The following is a 23,677-nucleotide window of genomic DNA, read 5'->3' on the forward strand; positions in this document are numbered from 1 at the left end:
TGCCTTGACTTGGCATCTGGGCTCCGGTACCTGCCAGGCCCCCTTCAGTGCCATGATGGACGATTTTGTGCTCCTGCTGGTGAAGTGATGCGTCTGTGCTTGTGCAGGCGGCTATTTTCGAGATTCTATAATAAGCTCCAATCACAAAGGACTGGAGCACATGCACAGACAAGCTCACCCGTGTGTATAAATACCAAGTGGGCTCCATACAACATGCTGCTTTCTCATCATACAAGTGTCTTGGTTCGTGTCAGTGGGAGTCTGAACGGAAGTGTGTGCTACCCCAGGAAGAGCGGGGAGATTTTCTAGGAATAGCTAGGCCTAGTGTAATTGGCCAATTTTCACCTCCCCACGCCCCAGCTGGAAGCAACTGTGCTGCCTTCCCCCCATTCCAGGCTCCTGAATAAATAGGGAGAGTGATAGACCATGGACCTCTATAGATTCAAAGGGCTCCACTGCAAAGGCACCAGTGGGTAACAGTGGACACCCTGAGGAAGACCTCAGTTGTTTAATCCCACCATCTAGAGCCTTGCCAGGAGCCCCTAAGGCCAAAAGAATACATATGAAATGGTAATGTTGCTGTACAGAGGGGCTCGAGTACATTCTCATTTGGGAATATTTTCTTCTTTCCTACTGTGAAACGAGCTAAAAAGACATTAGAAAAATAGTCTTGATTTGCATAGACAATTTTAAATGGAGCATACTGGTGCTGCATGGTAGAGGCAGCACAAGCTCAGTGGGGCCCCAGAGCTGTATGAATAACCAGGAGCAATTGTGGGAGGAGACAGATTGTAGGGTACAGAGAAGAGATGGGTCTGTTTTCTCATGCTATTATCATTTTGGAAGTTGGTTTCAGCCATGTTCTCCTGTGTTTGGGTGTGTGAAGTATGGTATACATATTTTAGTGCATGGAAAAAAAACTCAGCCAGCGATGTCAGTCCTGACCAGGTGGAGAAACTCTGTTCTTCACCTGAGCTACTTATGGTTGGATGCTGTGTTTGTTTGTTCTGCAGCCATCTGCTACCTGCTACCTGGTATTTCATACTGAGCCTCACACAGGTAGGCAGAGGCGGGGACAGGGGGTCTGATTTCTGTCCCTGGACCCAAAGCACCAAACCATCCTAGCACCCAGCGTACCTTCTGCAGGATCTTCCACACCTTCTGGTATTATCCTACCAGGACCCTGTTGATGGCGCCATCCAGCCTTCTCCTGTGCAGCCACTGCTCCTGCTGTTCCCCCCGGTCGATGTGATGTCCTCCAGAGTCTGATGTGTGAGCATGGGGAGCTGTTCCTTTCCTCTGCAAGACAGGTAACACATGGCCTTTCAGAAACCTCAAGGGTTACCTGGCAAGCATCCTTTTGGAACTGCTTCCAGCATGAAAGCTGGCACAGAGCACTCATCCAAATGACCAGGTGCCCCTTACCCAGAAGGAACATGGCTCCTTGATTCCACATTGTGTGCCACCTGCTAGATTAATCTCCCATGCTCTGGTGTGTTACTTAACTCCCCCCTGTCAGCCCACCCTCAATAGAGTACTGGCCTCTGGACACTGAGCTTAGAGGGCTCAGACCAGGCAGGGACAGGTGTAGTCACTGAGGTCAGACCATTGTACAACAACTCCCAATTAACACTGGCTATGACAGTACCCCACCCTGAGGCTGGCTGGGCTTATACTAGCACCAACTGCTGCCCACCTACCTGTACCTGATGGGGACTCAGCCAACCTTCCTCCAGGAAGTTCTGTGTGGGCATTCACCTGGTGAAGGGGCTCAGAAACTGCTGAGAGCATGCTGGCTTGCGTTGAGTGCTCATGGGGGCAGCTGTCACCCTGAGGGCTGCTCCTCCCAGGACCCTGGCCTAGCACTTTGTGTATTCATTTCAAGTGAGGCAAGTAGCCTGCAGGAGAGCTTCGAGAGATATGCCAGCCTCAGAGCAGGTGAGCCTCGGGCTCACAGCCTGGGGAAGTGGACACAGAGTGTCCGCTGTTTACTCTGGCAGTTCCATAAAGCAGTGAGTGACATGATCCTTCTTGTAGGATGAGTGCAACAGAGAATGCCACATATAATACTAGAGGAAATGACCAGGAAAGGTAGAGAAGGAAAAAAAAATCAAGCCAAAGAATCTGCTTATTGGTGCAATCTTGAGATTTCTGGCCTTTCCACCAATGTTTTCCAGTTTCATTTTCGCTTCCTGTTTTGGGCCCAGGGCTTCATCCTCACATTGGGCCCCGTGCTTGGTGACTCCTCTGGGACAGCCTCTGCTGCTGGGAGAGAAAGGGACCATCTTCCCACCTCCCTGCCTGAGGCTGGACTCCTTTGGCCTCCACCAGGGAAGCACAGCTGCAGGCTGCCCATGACCTAGAGGCAGCGCAGAGATCCAAGCCAAGCATGGAGACCAGGCCTCAAGTGCTCACTGGAGCCAAGCTCTTGCCGGGTCAATACTTGCCCTTTGGCCTCCATGTCAGAAGTAACCGACATCATTGAGTTCTTTGTTTTCAAATATTAGGTACTTCTCAATGTGTAACTCCAAATTTAAAGGCTTAAAAGCATATCAAAATACCTAAAGAAATCTTAGGTAAATAATTCTTATTTACATCCGTATTCACTTCCCACAATTGTTAAACTGACATAAGAACTTCTTCATATAAAAATCTAGGGGCTGGAAAGGTGGCTCAGTGGTAAGAGTACTTGTCTCATATACATGAAGCCCTAGTTCAATTCCTTGGCACCACATAAACAGAAAACTTGAAAGTGGCACTGTGACTCAAGTGGTTGACCACTAGCCTTGAGCTGAAGAGCTGAGGGATAGTGCTTACGCCAGAGTTCAAGCCCCATAATCAACAAAAAAGAAAAAAGAAACAAATATAAAATTTGAGCTGGGCACCAGTGGCCCAGGCCTGTAATCCTAGCTCCTCAGGAGGCTGAGATGTGAGGATTGTGGCTCAAAGCCAGCTCTGGCAGAAAAGTCCGAGAGACTGTTATCTCCAGTTAACCACCAGAAAACCGGAAGCGGCACTGTGGTTCAAGTGGCAGAACACTTGCTTTGAGCTGTAGAGTTCAAGAACAGTATCTAGGCCCAGAGTTCAAGCCCCTTGAGCAACCAAAAAAAAAAATGTAGATCACATGTTCAGTTCACACGGCATAGTATATATACATGTTGTTTATGCAAAAGTGAGCAGTGAGCAAATGTGCAACCTGTCATGGCACATATTGCATTTGGCACAGCTAGATCTGGAATGAACCCATGTTACAGTTCATGTGTATTTTACAGAAAAAATGCTACCTAGAATTCAGAATTGGGCCCTGCCTATGTTGTACTGCTCTCTCTTCTTAAAATAACAGTGTTTCCTTCAGGTGAAAATTAACTTTGGGGATATTTTCATATTTGCCAGACTTTTTTCTGTTTTGCAAATGTTTAACACAAGTACATTTTGCATGGTTGGACATGGTTCAGATTTGATTAGTAAAGCCATGAATAGTTGATATTTGATTGAATAATTTGGAGTTATTTACAGCAATCCCCGAAGCCTGTTTTGTCCTCTAAAATCCATGAATAGTTGATTTGTGATTGAATAATTTCCAGTTATTTACAACAACTGCAAGGTCTGATTTTTTTCCTCTAGTATATGAATTGATTTGCTTCATTAGACCAGCGAGGATTTATTAAATCTTGTAAAAATTTCTTGAGCAGAGAGTAGTATTGTGGCATTAAATATGCAGATATAAAATTGGTTGTGGCTAGTTGGATTCCTACCTATCTGAGAAGAAAGGGATTTCAACCCTATAACATATGAAGACAGCATTAAATGGAGGAAGGATACATCATCCACAATCAGGCCACTAGGATGTGAGGTAGCCAGAGCAACAGTGTCACCTAGTGTACATCAAAGGAATGAGTTTCTAAAATGGGTTACTTACATTTAAATATATAAATATACACATTTACATAATATATGCTATACAGTAATTTTTGAAAGCAAAGAAAATATGCTTTATACAATCTAAAACTGCAGTTATGTTAAAATATTCTCCAAATGACACTTCATCTGTGATACTATCTTGGCAACTTCTGGTCAAACTCACAAGGTTCATATCTTCCATGGCAAAGGCTGGGAAAGAAACAATGGAAAAAGAAGTCCAGCGTCAATCTCTTTAGATGTTGATGCTCTTGGCAACATGGAGAACAAGACAGATGAAATGAAAAGCAAAGAGGAGGCCTAACCTATAGAATTACCCGTAGTTAAATGTGCTATCTAGGAACCATCCCCAAAGCCCCAAGAGGACATTCATCTGAGTTTGCCAGTTTGGAGTAAAGCTTTGTCCTACAAACATGGCACCTGGAAACCAATGTTTCCTATCTGTTGGAGAATATGGAGGGGTTGGATAGAGCATGGGTTATTCTGGAACTGATGCTGAGAACTATTCATCTCTTCCAGTTGGCTGGATCTTTAGGAAGTGTTGGGGAAGAAACTACAGAACCATCTATGTCAGCAGGCTAAGATGTTCTGTCTATAAAGATACAACCTAGAAAAGAACATGCATGTAGGACCAACAATGAAAAATGGTTGCTTCTGTGAGATAGGCCTAGTATATTTGAGTGACCCAGAAAAAATGTTTAAAGGAGTCAAACTCAGAAAACCTCATGAATGCTTTAGCAAAATGAGGATCAAATTATTCTAGCCCTAGAATCATTAAAGACACCAGAGTAAGTGGCTGTAATAGGCATTGTGAACATGGAAGGCAGCTAGAATTATAAGGAAATATTTGGGTAGGGACAGGAGCCAATGCTGAGGTCTAACATGTACAGACATGAGACCAGATTCCAACAAATATAAGCTAATTACATCTTCCATATGAGGAATTATGTGTACAATTTACACATAATGACTCTGAGACTTAGAGTCATAGAGATCTGAGCCTAAGGGCAGGTAGCCAGCAATTGATGCAGTGGATTCTGAGATCCTGCTGGCCAGAAAGTGCACAATATTCCATTAAATGACACATTTGTTAAGATACATTCATACTACCATGTCTTTCTTAAACAAAACCCCAAGAAATATCATATTCTCTATTAATGACTATTTTTTCTGAGGGAAGATACAGAGAAGTAGAAGGTGGAGTAAAGATAAGTGGCACAGGGGCTGGGAAGGTGGCTCAGTGGTAGAGCGCTTGCCTTGCATGCATGAGGCCCTGGGTTCGATTCCTCAGCACCACATAAGCAGGAAAAAAATAGCCGGAAGTGGCGCTGTGGTTCAAGTGGTAGAGCGCTTGCCTTGAGCTGAAGAGCTGAGGGGACAGCACCCAGGCCCAGAGTTCAGGCCCCATGACTGACCTCCCCCCCCCCCCAAAAAAGGTGGCACAATTTAGCTTCAGAATAAAGTTTTGTTGCTGTTGCTGTTGTTTGTTTGTGGACTCAAACTCAGGGACTTGCATATGCCATATAAAATTTTTCCACTGATACACCTGAGTTGTAAAACTTTATTTTCTATTGCTTATTGGTATATGGGCCTGGTTCTTTAACCACAGTCACTAAATACCAGGAAGACATTTTGAAAATGCACTATTAGGTGATTTCATCATTAGATGAACATCATAGAGTACACTTACACAAAGGTGTAGCTTACTATAATTTGGTCCCTCACTGACCAAATGTCATTATAAGATTCATGGCTATAGTCCTTCCCCTTAAGCTCTTTCTGACTGGAAACAGAAGCTTCCACCAGATACTCTCCATTGACAAGTTTTTATGTATGAGGCTGACTGCAGCACTAGCCTACATTGGAGAAGAGTTTGATGATGGACTAGTATCTGCTTAATGGAGTCCCCTAGTGTCCAACTGTTATTCCTTTCTGTAATCTGTACTTCAAGGAGGTTCTATTAATGTGCATTTCTCCCATCTCTTCTCCCTTTCACTACCCATTCTGTTCATCAAGCCCTACCCAACTCAGTGCTTTGTGAAGTATGAAATAAACCTCAGTAAACCACTTGAGTGTTGAAAGGACAAGCAATAGATTTTGCCTCCAGCAAAATAAAGTTGATTTGATTGCCAACTTTATATACACAGCAGCACTGTGTCTTATGTCTGCACAGTACTTTCTGGCTGTAAACCACTTAAATAAATTGTCTGGGTTCATCCACTCTAGCCTAACTGTCTTGTAAGGTAGCAGGGGAGGGGAACAAACAATAAGCTCATTTGTTGATAAGAAATCTGACGCAAAGTCAGCAGAGCAAGCTAGGAAGGTAGGGATTCTAAACTGGAGCCTGGGCCTTTCCTCTGGGGATTCTCCTTCCCTACTCTCTGAAACTGTTACCTGGCAGTGTTTGATTTTATTGGGAAGGACGTGGATCACTGACCTGTGTCCACCATGGGCTCCAAAAAGATCCAGTTCATCAACCGTCTCAGGTGCTGCCTAGAAACATAGATAGGAATTACTAATAAACATACATTCCAATAAAACAATGAAATTCTAACAGGTACATAGCATCATGTATGTGTGCATTAAATTCAAGATTGGCTTTTCTTTCATCAACAGGTTAGCTTTTACCATGAGCACTCTGGCATATCAGAAAGTGAATTTGTGTGTGTGTGTGTGTGTGTGTGTGTGTGTGTGTGTGTGTGTGTGTGTGTGTGTGTGTGTGTGTGTGTGTGTGTGTGTGTGTGTGCATGTGCATGCGTGCGCGCACATGTGCGTTTTGCCAGTCCTGGGGCTAGAACTCATGGCCTGAGTGCTCTCCCTGGACTACATTTGCTCAGGGCTAGTGCTCTTCCACCTGAGCCACAGTCCCCCTTGTAGCTCTTTTTTTAAGGGTAGTTCATTGGAGGTAAGAGTTTCACGGACTGTGTGCCTGTGCTGATTTTGAACTGTAATCCTCAGATCTCAGATTCCTGAGTAGCTAGGTTTACAGGCATGATCCACTGGTGCCTGGCCAGAAAATGAATCTTTTATTTTTGTAGGTTGTGGGGCTTGAACTCTGGGCCTGGGCACTGTCCCTCAGCTCTCCAGCTCAAGGGTAGCATTCTACCACTTGAGCCACAGCACCACTTCCAAGTTTCTCATGGTTTATTGGAGATAAAGAGTCTCATGGACTTTCCTGCCTAGGCTGGCTTTGAACTGTAATCCTCAAATCTCATCCTCCTTAGTAGCTGGGATTACAGGCCAGAAAATGAATCTTAAAGTACATTTTCTAACAGTTTTCCTTCATAGACAGACAGATATAGATATATAGATAGGATAGTTGCCAAGATACACTGTACTCATAAACTGACATATTGATATGAAATTGTTTTGTAAAAAGAATTCTGGCTCTAGATCCTTGATTCTGTCCAAAAAATATATTTTCATCTTGACAATGAGAGATGGAAGGTGGAGTGCTGAATGTCTAAGGCATACAAACCACTGTTTGGATTGACCTCATAGGTGTATATTGTTTTACTTTATAGAGTATATTCTTGCTGGAAGGCAGTGGCTCACACCTGTCATCCTACCTACTTAGGAGGTTGTGATCCAGAGGACCATGGTTCTAACACAAACCAGGTAGGGAAATCTGCAGGACTACATCTTCAAAATCACAAGCAAAAGGGTGGGCTGGAGGCATGGCTCAAGTGGTAGAACACAAGCCAAACAAGGGGTTAGTCCTTAAGTTCAAACCCCAGCATACATACAAAATTATTTTCTCTTCCCTTTTACTCTTCTTTCTCTTTCCTCCCTCCTCGTAGTCTCTTCCCTCCCTTCTTCCTTTGGATATATTTTGTTTTATGAGATGGGAAACTTACTATGTTGCTCAATTTGGTGTTGAAATCCTAGGCTCAATTGCTTTTCCTCACTTCAGCCCTCTCTAAAACCCAGAAAGGAAGACAACTTCAAGCCTGTAGCTTCTTAACAGTAAAAGGTCAGACTGATGGTGACAGAATGGACAGCTAGAAGAGAGAAAACATTTTCTTCCACAAGCCCATTTCAATATAGGAATCTCTCTTCTCTCCCTCTCGCCCCTCCCCTTTTTATGCTTTTCTTGGGGTCTGAACTCAGAGCCAGGATGCTGTTCCTGAGCTATTTTGCTCAAGTCTAACTTGCTAGTCCTCTACCACTTGGGCCACAACTTTATTTCCATTTTTATTTGGGTCAGGTCATGGGGCCTGAACTCTGGGCCTGGGCACTGTTCCTCAGCTCTTCAGCTCAAGGCTAGCGTTCTACTACTTGAGCCACAGCGCCACTTCCGGCTTTTTTCTTTTTGCTTATGGGGTGCTGAGGAATCGAACCCAGGGCCTCATGCATGCAAGGCAAGTGCTCTACCACTGAGCCACTTTCCCAGCCCAGTATTTCCAATTTTTTTAAAGAAATTAATTGGAGATAAAAGTTTCACAAGCTTCCTTTCCCAGGCTGGCTTTTGAACTATGATCCTCAGATCTTAGCCTCTTGATTTTTTTTTTTTTTTTTTTTGCTTATGTGGTGCTGAGGAATTGAACCCAGGGCTTCATGCCTGAGAGGCAAGCGCTCTACCACTGAACCAACTTCCCAGCCCTCAGCCTCTTGAATAGGTAGGATTACAGGTAAAAGCCACCAGCATCCAGCAGGAATCCCACCTTCTAGATGTACATTTTCCATTCTCTGGAGTCCATGTGCCATGTGATTTTCACATACTGTTGACTTTTGAGAAATGTGCTAATCAGATGAAAGCCAAACTTAATGAAGAGAACCCAAGCAAAGCAATGAAAATATACAGAAGGGAAAACAGAATTGTCACCTTGGCCATTCCCACAGAGCTTGCATTCAATTCTGGAATGCCCTGGTTAGTCTTATCTCCACACTCCCACATTCCATAATCCTGGGAGAGAAAAAGTATAGGAGAAGTACTGTGGAAAAATGATTTCTGTATATTACTGTAGGCATGATGGAACATGAATATGGCTTACCAAAGGCTCCCCACTCCATAGCTTTGTACATTCATATTTTGGTCTTCTTTAGTGTAATCTCTGCACAGAATTTTAGAAGAAACGACTCAAGTGAAACAAAACCATGCAAAAACGCTCAGATTTCTTATTTCTAATAGGTATTAATTTGTAGGAAGTGATATGTAGTGAATAAAATATTTTATCCAGAATGAAAGTGCTGCTCTCTGTAACCAAAGTACTTTGACCTTAAGTTGTCAGCATTAAGAAACTATAACACATGGTAACTCACTGACGCCAACAACCCCATTTGTAATACTTTAAAACATACATAGTAGTACCTCTAGGGTGTAAAAACTGCTCAGCGGTCTTTCTGATACAGGATGGTTTGCTGCACCAGCCTTGACTACGAGTTCAGGTGGACCTGGGAAATGCTCCAGCTCTGCATCCCCCCCCCCCCTGATTGCCAGGCACCTCCAAGTCCTTGATCCCAGCTTCACACAGTTCTCAGCATGGGGATGGGCGTGGCGGGAGGAGGTCCTGGGCTTTTCGAAATGCTAGAACCCAAGTACAGACTGCAAAACAAGCCAACCAGACCTTCGCAGGGCGGGGCGGCGCATGGGGGCGGGCGCTCCGGCGGCCCCGCCTTCGCCAGGCCCACCACCCAGGGTCTTGGATTCGGCGACCGCGTGGCTCTGACGGGAACCGGGTCCTAACCGAGAGCCGCAGCGGTCAGGTCCGCAGGCGGTGGCGAGGCGGCCCTGGGGCAGGGGAAATGGGCCGCGAGCTCCCCTAGGCGACAGGCCCGCCTCCGCCCTCGGCCCCGCCTCCGCCCTCGGCCCCGCCTCCGCCCTCAACTCCACGGCGGGACGAAGCTCTCGGGCTGGCGGCTGGAGAGGGGGACGGGCCGAGTGCCGCGGACAGCCCGGCCCTGGGCGGGAGCCAGGCGGAGACTTTCGGTCCCCGGGCGCCGCCGCCCCATCCCGGCCCCTGCCCCTGGGAACGGAAGAAGGGGACCTGGCCGTGGGCGGGAGGCAAGTGGCCCCTTCAGCCCCGGCCTCCAGGCGGCCGCCAGTCCCAGGCGAGGCCGGAGAAGCGGACTCTCAGAGAGGTCTGGACCACCGGAGTTCCCGCCTTCCGCTCCCCTCACCCCGGGCGGCATGGGAGTCTCTAGCTCGTGGCCTGAGGGGAAAGAAAACGGGAACAGCCCGCGGGTGGAGCCGAGAACCCCACGCTGGGCCCGAGCCACTGGGCGTCCTCGAGCCCCTCCCGCCCAGGCCAGCCCGACTAGCAGGATTGGGCCTCCACCTCCAGCGTTTCCTGAGCCCGCCTCCCCGCTCCGCTTCCCCCGCCCCGCGGCTGCCTGGGGAAGAGCCGCGGCCCCGCCCCCGGCCCCGCCTCCACCCGGAGCGGAATCCTTAATGGGCGTGGCCAGACCAAGGCTGGACAATGGGGCTGCCCGACGAAGCCGAGAAGCGTCCTCCTCTGTGCAATGGACAAGTTGGCTTGTTGGAGCTGCGGAGAAACTGGCTTCGCCGCCCGCCCTCCCAGCCACCCGAGCCAGAAGGGAGGTGAGTCCAATACACCCACGTGAAGGTCCATCTGCAGCTGACAGCCACAGCACCTCCCCTAGCCCAATTAGTGGCTGAAACTTGGCCCCTGGCTCTGTCCCGGTCCCAGCCCAGGTGCCAAGATAAATTCTAGTAGTGGAGCCCAGCCTGGAAGGCAAAGGGGAGGCCAAGACAGTGACCCCTAGCTGTGGTCGTGATGTCCAAAGCCCCTGCCGTTGCCACACGTGCGCGGCTTCCTCAACTATGCTTACAGCTCCCGGGCAGGACTTTAACTTCAAACTTAGCAGTTGTTTGCCTTAGGCCCAGTATTCATTGTTTATCTGGCTCACTATGTATTTAACTGGACAGCTAATCATTGCTACAGCTCCTTTGCTTGTCCTCAAGTCTTTCCTTCAGGTGTAACTTATTCTCTGCATTGTTTGTAAGCCAGGGGATGGAGATAATAAGCAAGACAAAGACATCATTAGAAAGTGATTGTAGCAGCGGGGGGGGGGGGGGGGGGGGCAGCCTGTAATCCTAGCCACTCAGGAGGCTGAGATCTGACGACCTGGGTGCTTGGGCAGTTAAGTCCTTAATACTCTTATCTCCAATTAACCACCAGAAAACCAGAAGTGGCACTGAGGTTCAAGTGATAGAGCACTGGCCTTGAGCTGAAGAGCTCAGAGACAGCACCCAGGCCTAGAGCTCAAGCCTCACGACCCACAAAAAAAAAAAGTGACAGTTGCACACCTTTGATCTAGAACTCACATTTTCAAGATTATACTCTGAACCATCTGAAGTTTGCCTACCTATCAAGCTTAACCAAAATTTCAGATGGTCATGATTCATACCTATAATCGTATCTTACTTAGATAGAAGGCTGAGCACTGGAGGATCTTGCTAGCCCAGGCAAAAATTCCCAAGATTCCAGTACAACCAGTAGCTGGGTGTGGAGACAACTTGCTTTCTTCCCTGTTATGGCGGGAAGCATAAAATGCATGGGTGGGGCCAGACCCTGTCTCAAAATAACCAGTGCAAACACAGTGGCTGAAGTCAAGTTCTTGTGAAGTGCCTGCCTAACAAGTGGGAAACCCTCAGTTCAAACCACAGTGGAACTTAAAAGAGAAGTATAGAAATAGAAGGAAAGGGCTCAACTAATGAAACACTGGAGACATCGCTTACTTCAATGATACTATCGTATAAGTCCTAGAGGAAAGTACAGTGGTATAATTGAAATGATATGTATTTCTAGAATACTTTCTGCTTTCACTCCTGATTGAGAGTCAAGTAGTTACCAGGTCCAGGTGAAGGTTTATGAAATCTCTCTTTAGAAGTATGGACTCGCCGGGTGTTGGTGGCTCACGCCTGTAATCCTAACTACTCAGGAGGCTGAGATCTGAGGATCGAGGATCAAAGCCAGCCTGGGCAGGAAAGTTTGTGAGATTCTTATCTCCAATAAACAACCAGAAACCCAGAAGTGGTGCTGTGGCTCCAGGGGTAGAGTGCTCGCCTTGAGCTGAAGAGCTTAGGGACAGCGCCCAGGCCCAGAGTTCAAGCCCTATGACCGACCGACAAAAAAGAAAAGTAAGGACTCCACCTAAAGTCCTTGACTCCAATCACAAAATAAGAATTTCTGGACAAGTCATAATGGCAGAAAAACTTGACAGAGCTTTATTGAGTAAGCAAGAAAACTAAGAAGCAGAAAGGCAGAGGCACAGACTTTTTTGTCAGTTGTGGGGCTTGAACTCTGGGCCACAGAGCAGGAGTATTTATATGGTAAAGGCAGGGGGTCTGACTTAAAGTTATGCAAAGATAGGTGTTTATCTTTGTTCTTAATCACTCTTAGTGTCATATTTTCTGAGTTCCTGGCTGTTGTTTGGGTATCCTTTCCAGGAAAGAATGCATTCTGCCACAAAACATATGCTAATTCTTGAGGTGAAGAATGCACCCTGTAGACTCTCAGAAAGAGGGCTTATAAACATTTAAGATTTAGAAGGAGACCAGCGAGTTGGCTCACACCTGTAATCCTAGCTTCTCAAGAAAAGGCTGAGATCTGAGGATTGCCTTTTCAAACTGGCATGGGTAGAATATCCATAAGATTTTTTTTTTGTCGGTCATGGGGCTTGAAATCTGGGCCTGGGCGCTGCCCCTCAGCTCTTCAGCTCAAGGCTGGCGCTCTACCTCTTGAGCCACAGTGCCACTTCTGGTTTTCAGAGTGGTTTATTGGAGATAAGAGTCTGATGGAGTTTCCTGCATGGGCTGGCTTTGAATGGCCATCCTTAGTTCTCAGCCTCCTGAGTAGCTAGGATTACAGGCATGAGCCACCAACGCCATCTTCATAAGATTCTTATCTCCAATTAACCACCAAAGGCTGAAGTGGAACTGTGGCTCAAGTGGTAGCACCAATTTGAGCAAAAGAGCTAAAGGATAGCACCCAGGCTGAGTTCAACTCCCAGTCCCAGAACACATACCCCCCCCCCCCCCCTCTCTCTCTCTCTCTCTCTCTCTCTCTCTCTCACACACACACAGGTGCCAGTGGCTCACACTTGTAATCCTAGCTACTCAGGAGGCTGAGATCTGAGGATCACAGTTCAAAGCCAGCTCAGGCAGGAAAGTCCCTGATACTCTTATCCCCAATAAACCACTCCAGAAGTGGCACTGTGGCTCAAGTGGTAGAGTGCTTGCCTTGAGCTGAAGAGCTGAGGGACAGCGCCCAAGCCCAGAATTCAAGCCCCACAACCACCCTAAAAATAAAAAGAATTTGGCCATCATTCTTGGCCATCATGCCGAGGCTCCAGAACACTGAGAGATACTCATGCTCTGGTCCAGAAGCTTGAAGGACAGAGCTATGCCCCAGGGTCAGAAGGGCTCAGCTTTCTTCCATAATGCACTGAAGTATTTGTAGCTCCTGTGGCTAGTAGAATGGGACAATATTTGTAATTTATCAAGTTCCATCACACTTGAGAATTTGAAAATCATATCAATACCTGGAAGAGAAGAGAGCAGCCCTTTATGACTACTCAATCATGCCTAGTTTGGCCAGATGATCAGAGGAGATTGTTAATTATGGTGTCTTCAGGCCAGGAGTGGTGGTTTATGCAAGTGACTTTGGAGGCTGCGATTGGGAAGAGAGGAGCCTGAAGCCAGCTCCAGGGAAAAAAGTATAAGACCCTACCTGAAAAATAAACAGGAGAACATGCCCAAGGTCCTGAGTTCAAACCCACTTAATGAAAAGATGTGTATTTCAGCAGTCTATTCCCAGACTGGTGTGTCTTTAAAAAGCATACTTTCAGTGTGTACTTTGAAAACCTTGGCCATCAAGAAAAGTGTTTCGTGAGCTGATGGATTCTGAGGGCAGTGAACTCATGAGTGGCTTAGGCCCCCAACTTCTCTCCAGTATGGAAGACAGGCCTTAAACCCTGGAAGTGGGGACACAGGCCACAAGTCAGAAAGCAAAGTTTCCCTTAACCATCATATACTCCCTATTTTGTGTGTGGGTGTGGGTGGGTGTGCACACACATGTGCACGTGCACACGTGTGCAGTTATGTGCATGTGTGCATGTGTGCCAGTCCTGAGGCTTGAACTCAGGGTCTGGGCACTGTCCCTGAGTTTTTTTTACTCAAAGCTAGTGCTCTATTATTTGAGCGACAGTACCACTTCTGGCTTTTTTGATAGTTAGTTGGAGATAAGTGGCTCACAGTCTTTCATGCCCACACTGGCTTTGAACCTCCATGCTCAGATCTCAGCCCCCTGAATAGCTAGGATTAGAGGTGTGAGCCCCCAATGCCTGGCTTGAGGTCATCCTTGACAAAGTGATTCCATAAGTTATAAATATTGCTATATATATGCATATATTAGACTTAAATATATGACAGATTATACACTTGAATGTAAAACAGTATAAAATCAGAATTAATTGAAGCATTACCAAATGATTGTATTTCTTACACCTTTAAATTCCCTCCTACCCTATGACCTACTGTCAGAGGGCCAGGCTAATCTTGGCTCAGCTATGGAACTGACAATATTAGCATTTTAATAGCTTTCACCAAACCTTGGAAGGCTATAATGCACCTCACCTTCTGTTCTGTGGGTGTGGACACTGGTATTGACAACCAGTGTGCACCTGCAGGCTTCCTTGCCAGCTCTGTATGTCTGTGTGCTGATTTTCTAGGGTCTCCTTCTCTCTTTTTCTTTCTAGTTTCTCAGCATCAGCTTGACTTCTTCTGGAAGGACCCCTGTTAACATTCATGTTACAATTTTCCATGTAATGAAATGATTTTGTCACACTTCTCTTTCTTTTTCTTGATTTCATTTTCCCTGGCTGTTCTTTTGCTTAGCCACAGTAGAATGATCATCTGTAGAGGAATGTTATAGCAAGAAGACTAGAATTCACACAGATAAAGCTTTGGAAGTTTTCTTAGCCAAGGTGGTTGTACTCCACTTAATCATCGAGGGACTAAGCTGAAGCAGAAGCTGCTGTGTCAGCAGCTGGCTTCATGATAGGAAAAGGGAGAGCCCAGAGCTGAGAGCTGGCCTTTCAGTATCTTGCTTGGGAAGAGACCTGCTTGGCTTGGGCTGCTTCTGCTTGTGTGGGAGAAGCACATGGCTGTGTGGTGTGCATCTTGCTATCCTCCACTGGGCAGAAAAAGAACCAAGCCGCATTCCAGAAGTGATGCAACTGGAATGCCAGCTCTGGGTTTTCTGGCCCTGGAGCCCATGCTCTTTTCAAAGCTCCATACTGCCTATCATTGACTTAATTTTCAGTGGTTGTACTCTTCCAGTTCCTTGGCTGCTGAGTCCCCTCTAAGCACCTCAACTAGGCCTGGTAGAGATCTAATAAGTTGGTTCTGAACAATGGCATTAGAACAGTCGGCTGGAGCAGTGGCCAGTGAGATTTGAAGCTCAGAAGCTAGCTGTTGAAAAGCCAGAGCCAACCATTCACAGCGTTAATTCAGCCAGGTTGGACAGGACTCAATAAAGGACACTTGATCTCACCTGGAATGCAGCCTAAAGAAATGGTATCTGCAGACCACAGACCATTGGGCCCTTCCTTGCAATCACACTTGTATGGATTTTGGTCCCAAGGGCTCTTAGCTTCACCCAGCAGGTAGCTAGAAGGATAGAAAACCAGAACAGTCACAGTCACAGACAACTAGTCAACCCACTAGAAAGTTTGTTTTCAAAAGTCACACTTGCTCCTTATCTATCATTCATGGTTGCTTTGTTCCGATGGCAGACTTGTTATTTGAGCCTGGATGCACACAAGTGCCACTCATCTTGGATTCAAAATGAGCAAATGTCTGCCACCAGGGGCAACCATTGATAACCTTCCAGGGCAATATTCAAGCACTTGGGCATTGGGGACACCGGATGCAATGCTGGACTCTTCACAGACCTGGGGGGGTTTGTATATAGGGATTCAATTTTAAAGGCACTGGATTCAGAAATGCACCATCTGATTTAAAACTTGGTTCTCCTTTATTATCATTAAAACACCACTGTAGTTCTTGGGTGTTGTTGTATATTCCTGGGCTATATAGTGACACCCTGCCTTAACCATTGAAAACAATTAACATTGGACAAATACAACAAGAATTCCCAAGGTTACTATGTGATAAAGGAAATGTGAACTGAGTCTAGGGGAAGAGAACAAACAGACTAGAGGAGAATGATAGAAGGAGTGACCCTGAACAGAAAGCAGTGGACACTTAGATGGACATGTTAAATTGTAATGTTCTTCTGAAGTTCAGAAAAATTAAATTAAAAATAAAAAAAAATGAAACCTGCCAAACTTGGAGCTTGCTAGATAAAATGTGCTGTTGCTGCTAACATAGAAAAAATACCTTAGAAGTACATTTGACTAAAATAGTCCTTTGCCCAGTGTTTCAACCCATGCTGAAGGTGTTAAGACCCACCATCCTCAGCACAGCAAAAGTAATCCTTCAATACATTCACTTTGGCTAAGAAAATTTCAAAAGCAGTATCCAGGTAAATTCTAACCGTCTTGTAACATACCTCTGTAGAAGATAATCTCACTGTGGCAAAAAAAGGGAAAATGAAATCAAGAAAGAAAAGAAGTTGGACAAAATCATTTATTAAATAGAAAAGTAAAGGATAATTTTGACATGAATGTTCACAAGGCCCCTTCTGGAAGAAGTTAAGCTAAACACATATCTGACAGAAAAAGACATTTACAGATGCCAAGAAACTAAGAACAATAAAATGGAACAAAAAAATAAGATAAAAATATTTTGCTGTGCCAGATGGTGGTGTGTGGAGAAGAGCCAAAAGTGATAGGTATTGGCTACTGACAGTGTGGTTTTAACAACCAAATCAATGTGACATAAAGGCTATATTTTCGACCAAATAGAGTCTCTTTAGCTGCATAAGGGGGAAATGCAGAGTTGTTACGCAGCTCAGCAACATAATGTGGGGACCTTTCATGGAGTCTTTTTGTTGTTATTGTGGGGCTTGAACTCTGGGCCTGGGCACTGTCCCTGCACTCTTCAGCTCAAGGTGAGCGCTCTACCACTTGAGAAGCGCCACTTCTGGTTTTCTGGTGGTTTATTGGAACTAAGAGTCTCACGGACTTCCCTGCCTGGTCTGGCTTTGAACCGCAATCCTCAGATCTCAGCCTCCTGAGTAGCTAGGATTACAGGCGCGAACCACCACTGCCCAACTCTTACATGGAGTCTTTAGGGGAAATATGCATTCTCCATGTCCATTGGTGGTCCATGGAGCGGTGGGTTGGGGGAAATTCAGCCACTGTGCCCCTGTGAGGAGGAAGAGGCCATGAAGGAAGGTCTGGATGCAGAGCTAACTTCTGAGCTTCATCAGATTTGGGAGGATTTCTGGTAGGTCTTATTTTCTGCATTTGTCTGCAGGCAGCCTGGGATTGTGAGGTGCCAGAGCTTTATGGAAATGAGCAGAGACAGAAGGAACAGCCAGCATTTTACAGGAAAACACTGTCACCAAGGGAGCAGCAACAACGTGGCTGCTGCACTTCCCCAAAATGATTTAATCCTAAAAACCAGAGAACAAAAGCAAGAGCATTATTTGACGACCACCTAGTTATTGTCATACCAGAAAATAACTTTGTTGGAAGGAGACAAAGAAAAACAGTAGCTTTGCGAGGGAAAACAGAGATTTCGATTATGTGGTTGCACATATTTTCTGTCTAGTTAAGATTATTTTCACGAGTCTTGCACATGTTATATGAGATGTCTGCCACTCTCCTGCCTTAGATTTGTGCACTATGAGCTCATACTGTCCTCTTATCCAAAGGGCCACCCTACTGGGAAACCCTTGTTACCACAGCAAGAAAATTCAAGGCTGGCTGACTCTCCAATGAGCCTGACAAGCCCAAGAGGAAAAGTCTGCATTAGAAACTAGAAAAGGCTCTTTTAGTCTCTTTGATGGGATATCACTAGATATGGAGCCTTCCTTCCTGGGGAAACAGATGAAGCTAAGGAGAAAGATGTGGAAGTATGAATGATAGAAACTGTAACCAGCCTCTAATCTACTTGAGAAACATGGGTAAAGCACAGGAGAAAGGCAGGAGACTGTGATGTTGTCCCTCTTGGAAAGAAGGGAAGATTGATTTTGATGTGAAAGTATTACTGTTTTAGGCAGTAGGCTTATTCATGGATAAATCTGTTATCCTTCATGCTTCCACATCGATGAGCCACGAAGACATATGCTAAGCAAGAGACAAAAGACCACATGCCATAATTCCATGTAAATGTAACATCCAGAAGAGGCATCTCTATAGAAACTAGTAGATTTGTGCTTGCCAGGGGCTGGGGGAAGTTGGGAGAGAACAGGGAGTCCCTGTCTAATGTTTAGGGTGAAGGAAAAGTTCTAAAATTAGATTGTATGGGCTCCAAATCTGGAAACTTATTCAAAACTATTGACTTGTACACTTTACAATTTTTACCAAATTCTGATGTTTCTATGGCAAACATGACCAAATTATGGACAAATACATCTGAATATGATGTATTAAAAAGTCATTATTAGCCAAGCACCAGTGACTCCTGTAATCCTGGCTACTCAGGAGGCTGAGATAGGAGTTCAAAGCCAACACAGGCAGGAAAGTCCTTGAGACTCTCATCTCTACTTAACTGCCAGGAAACCGAAAGTGGCACTGTGGTTCAAAGTGATAGAGCACTAGCCTTCAGAGGTAAAGCTCAGAGACAGGACTTAGACCCTGAGTTAAAGCCCCAGGCCCAACATTTGTAAAAATTATTAGAAACAGTGCCTAGACCCTGAGTTCAAGCCCCATGACCAACATTAAAAAATCATAGTGGACATAGAATCTAAAATGTGAAAACAAATAGAAGCCTCAGTTCTGTGACATGGCAGCATCTTATTGTGATGGTGTATGTATTCCAATGTGAACTTTTGTCCAGTATGGAAGTAAAACCAATCCCTTTATCTTAGTTCATGTTAATAAGGAGCCAGTACCACTGAAGTGTAGAAATAACAGAGTAAAGCAGATGAAGAACCTTAATGTTTCCCAGTTGTTTAATGGGATGTATCTTTCCCATGTGTGTTAGCTATTTTTTTCTCTATCTGGATTATAAACTAAGTGCAGCTATTCACAAAGATTAGTAATTTAAGAGTGTTCTGTCCTCCGTACTTCTAGACATGGAATGCATATACAATTTGAAAATTCGTGGCAAAGTATCAGCAATCATACTCAAACATTAGTCTATTAAGTTTTCTTTTGATTTTTCAAATTTACTTTTGATTTATCTACAAAATTATGAATTAAATTATGATATTAAGTATAAAAGGTGAAAAAAAGGGGCTGGGAAGGTGGCTCAGTGGTAGAGTGCTTGCCTTGTATGCATGAGGCCCTGGGTTCAATTTCTTAGCACCACATAAGCAAAAAGAAAAAAGCCGGAAGTGGCACTGTGGCTCAAGTGGTAGAGCGCTCGCCTTGAGCTGAAGAGCTGAGGGACAGCGCCCAGGCCCAGAGTTCAGTCCCCATGACCGGACCCAAAAAACAATAAAAAAAAAAAAAAAAAAGGAATGTCAATGGCTGAATTGTATGTACCTTCATAGCCAAACAGAAGTAATAACAAGAAGTCTTGTATCGTGGGTGACATTTTCCTCTTGTCCTTGGCTGCAGCTCTGTCTTACTTCAGAGGAGAGCTGGCCCAGGAGCAGGGGATTAATTTGAGCATTGGACTCACTAAGCATCTTACTCTAGTTCTTAGGTCTTTGTCTGAGCCTCATAAGTTAGCCTACATAGTTACTTGCCTCAACAAGGAAGAGCTGGGTGCTGGTGGCTCACACCTGTAATCCTAGCTACTCAGGAAGCTGAGATCTGGGGATCCCGGTTCAAAGCCAGCCCAGGCAGGAAAGGTCCATGAGACTCTTACCTCGAGTAAACCACCAGAAAACCCTAAGTGGCACTGTGGCTCAAGTGGTAGAGTGTTGGCCTTGAGCTGAAGAGCTGAGGGACAGAGCCCAGGCCCAGAGTTCAAGCCTCAAGACCGACCAAAAAATTATATTTAAAAAAAGAAAAAGAAAAAAGGCTTGGTGCTGGTCACTCACATTTGTCATTCTAGCCACTCAGATGGCTGAGATTTGAGGATCACAGCTCCCAGACAGGAAAGTTCAAGAGACTCTTACCTCCAGTTCACCCCCACAAAAGCCAGAAGTGAAGCTATGGCTCAAGTGGTAGAGTTCTATCTTTGAACAGAAAAGCTCAAGGACAAACTGGGTGGCAGTGGCTCACGCCTGTAATCCTAGCTACTCAGGAGGCTGAGATCTGAGAATCACGGTTCAAAGCCAGCCCTGGCAAGAAAAGCCATGAAACTCTTATCTCCACTAAAAACCACCAGAAATAGGAGTGGTGCTGTGGCTCAAGTGGTAAACCACTAGCCTTGAGCTGACAGTGCCCAGGCCCAGAGTTCAAACTCCTTGGCCGACACACACACACACACAAAAAGCTCAAGGACAGCTCCCAGACCCTGTGATCAAGCACAAAAACAAAACCATAAAGAAACCGCTACACCACTGTGACTTGAACCAATGATGTTTTTGCATGTAAGGGACACTTGACAAACGCCACATTATGGAAGCCTCATGCTGGGCCCTCTTGCGGCTGTCTATTCATAGGGTTAACTCCTATACTCTAAGCCTTTCCTGAACTTTCCCACTCTTCTTCCCTCCCATGGCACCGCCCCTTCCCACACTATCCAATTACCCTAGCCACGCCCTGCTTGCCTTAGCCCCACCCCTCCCTGCCAAGTTCGCAGGCGATTGTGATCCTAGGCTTTGTGACCCAACAATCTCCTCCCCCTTAAAAGTCACCGCCGCCGCCTGTGGCCAGGGCTGGTTCAGCCCCCAGCTCAGCCTCCTGGGCCCCTCCTGCCCCCCTCCCCAAACTTTCCCTCAGCCCAGGCATCGGGAAGGGTGGAAGTGGGCCCCGCCTTGCCAGAACACAGGCGCCTTCTGGAAGCTTCGCCAGCTCCTGAGGGACCGGTGTTTTTCGTTTTGCCCAGAAGCCACCTGAACCCGGTCCTGGACTCCACTGACGTGGGGCGTCTGAGGTGAGAAAGTCCCCGAGAAGGCCCCACTCCCCGCGGCCTCGGTTGGAGGGGTGAGTCCAGAGCGGGGGGGGGGGGGGGGTTGGGAGGGGGAAGGAAGGTTCCTGAAGCTCCGGGATGGGGTGGGGTGGGCGGCTCAGTGGGGGGGGGGGGGCAGGGAGGGCTTGGACTCCGGGCCTGGGCGCTGTCCCTGAGCTTTTTCCACTCAAAGCGAGCGCTCTACCACTTGAGTCACAGCCCCACTTCCGGCCTTGGCTCGCTTTGGCCGTGAGATTGGGGAGGCGTTCTGAGGACCATTGTTTTTGTTATTTTAATTTGTTTTATTTTATTTTTTGCTAGCCTTAGGACCTGGGCGCTGTCCCTCAGCTCTTCAGCTCAAGGTGAGCGCTCTACCACTTGAGCCACAGCTCCACTTGCGGTTTTCTGGTGGTTAATTGCAGATAAGAGTCTAATGGATTTCCTGCCAGGGCTGGCTTTGCATTGAGTGTGATCCTCAGATCTCAGCCTCTTGAATAGCTAGGATTACAGGTGTGAGCCACCAGCGCCCAGCCCCACCATTTCTTTATGGTGGCCAGGGGAGCTTTAGGGCAGGTCATGAAATTTGAGGATCCCCAGGTCCTGTGATATGAAAACGATAGGTTCCCGAGGTCACAGGTTCCTGAGAATCCCAAACTGCAGACATGAAATCTGCGGTGATCGAATCCATCACTGGCCCCGCGTGACTGCATAGATGGAAACTTCTAACCCTGCCCGTGCTTCTGGGGCTGTGGTCTCAGAGGTTGCTTGGACTTTCACTACAATGGCTTCCTCAAAGCTGCTTGCTTTTCATTGCTAGTAAAGAAAATGGACACTTTGGGCCGGGCGCCGGTAGCTCATGCCTATAATCCTAGCTACTCAGGAGGCTGAGATCTGAGGATCACAGTTCAAAGCCAGCCCGGGCAGGAAACTCCATGAGACCCTTATCTCCAATAAACCACTAGAAACCCGGAAATGGCACTGTGGCTCAAGTGGTAGAGCGCTGGCCTTGAGCTGAAGAGAGCTGAAGGACAGCGCCCAGGCCCAGAGTTCAAGCCCCAGGACCGAAAAAAAAAAAGGAAAAAAATGGACAATTTTTTACCTTTTGTAATTTCAAAACAAAATCCTCAAAAGTAGAAACCTGTGAGCCAGGCGCTGTTGGCTCATGCCTGTAATCCTAGCTACTCAGGAGGCTGAGATCTGAGGATCATACTTCAGCCCCGGCAGAAAAGATGGTGAGACCCTTATTTATCTCCAATAAACCAATAGAAAACCAGAAGTGGCGCTGTGGCTCTAGCGGTAGAGCGCTGGCCTTGAGCTGAAGAGCGCAGGGACAGTGCGCAGGCCCAGAGCTCAAGCCCCATGAGCACCAAAAAAAAAGAAAGAAAGAAACCTGTGAGCCTTCTAGAGAAAAAACTGTTGGTGACTTTCATCTTGAAGCCATGAAGATTTAGGGATAGTGCTTCAGATGGGCACTGTTATACTTGGCACCCCTAGGCATACACATTAGCATCTAAACAACTATGAGAAAACTATATGAACAGATTAGAAGTCACTTCAAAGTTTATTTTTTTAGTCCTCCTGTTTCTCATGGATTTCACCATTGTTTGACTCCATTCATGGAGAGTAACTTCAAGACTATTTCTCCTGGCCATTTGCTCTCCTTTTCCTGTGTCAGTTCCATATATTCTCTCCCTAAACCTCCGGTACCACCTTCCCCAACTTGGTTTAGAGTCACTGACTTTGCTTCCTATGTTGGTCAAAAAATGGGAGCAATTATAAGATATCATCCACAAAACTCTCCTGCCTTTTATCTGTGTGGAAAAAGCCTATCATGGAGACTATTGGAAGAAATTTAAATGTATTGACACAATTGCAAATCAAATGTGCTTTGTTTTTTTAAAAAAAACAAACAGGTTTGTCATTTAATGAAACAATAGTAAGTTATATTTAGCACTCTTCCAAAACACATGGAGTCTGACTATTGAAAAATAGTGTTTCTGGACAGCAAAATGAACATCAGATCTTTGTTTATTGCTGAAATACAATGATTCCAATTATCCTTATAAGATGTAATCTATATAGCAATAAACTTAATATGTACAAGATATGGTAAGTCTTCAAGGGGTAGTAAATGACACAGCGGTTATATCTGGGATTCAAAAGAAGTCTCAGGCTCCCAAACTGTCATGATTTTTAGTGGTACATATGCAGTAAAAACACAACTATGGCAAAAGTTGCAGCATGCCTACACAATATGTAAAGTGAGTTTTCTCATGTGTTTTAAGGATGTGTTTTAAGAATGTAGTAAAGGCTCTCCTACAATCTTTACATGCAGAAGGCTTCTCCCCAGTGTGAGTTCTTACATGTGATTTGAGGCAGAAAAGGCTTTTCATGGTTTTTATTTAATTTTTATTGTGAAAATACCATACAGAGGGGTTACAATTACATGGACAAGATTATGAGTACATTTCTATCAAGCATTGTTGCCTCCTCCTTTGTTTCCCCTTCCCATCCCTTCCCATCTCCCCCTCCTCCCTCCACCCTCCTATTACCCCTCCTTTCATGGTTTTTTAAGGGGACCAGAAGAAAGACTTTCCTGCACTGCTTCCATCCATAGGGTCTTTAGCCAGTGTGAGTTCTTAACTGTACTTGAAA

The 23,677-nt window shown here is 45.8% G+C and overlaps 1 long non-coding RNA gene across 2 annotated transcripts; it reads right to left on the reverse strand.

Moving 5' to 3' along the window:
* Positions 1-2,649: 2,649 nt before the first annotated feature.
* On the reverse strand, positions 2,650-22,311 carry LOC122100116. Of its 2 annotated transcripts, none has more exons than XR_006146099.1 (3): positions 22,294-22,311; positions 11,100-11,103; positions 2,650-2,745 (listed from the first exon to the last, which is right to left on the reverse strand). It is a non-coding gene; the product is annotated as an uncharacterized LOC122100116 (long non-coding RNA). The 2 variants fall into 2 exon arrangements; XR_006146098.1 differs by lacking the exons at positions 11,100-11,103; positions 22,294-22,311 and adding exons at positions 10,416-10,418; positions 11,910-11,930.
* Positions 22,312-23,677: the final 1,366 nt, after the last annotated feature.

Source organism: Dipodomys spectabilis, unplaced genomic scaffold (genome assembly GCF_019054845.1).
Source record: "Dipodomys spectabilis isolate Male_0828 unplaced genomic scaffold, ASM1905484v1 ptg000564l, whole genome shotgun sequence".
In the NCBI taxonomy this organism is placed as follows: Eukaryota; Metazoa; Chordata; class Mammalia; order Rodentia; family Heteromyidae; genus Dipodomys; species Dipodomys spectabilis.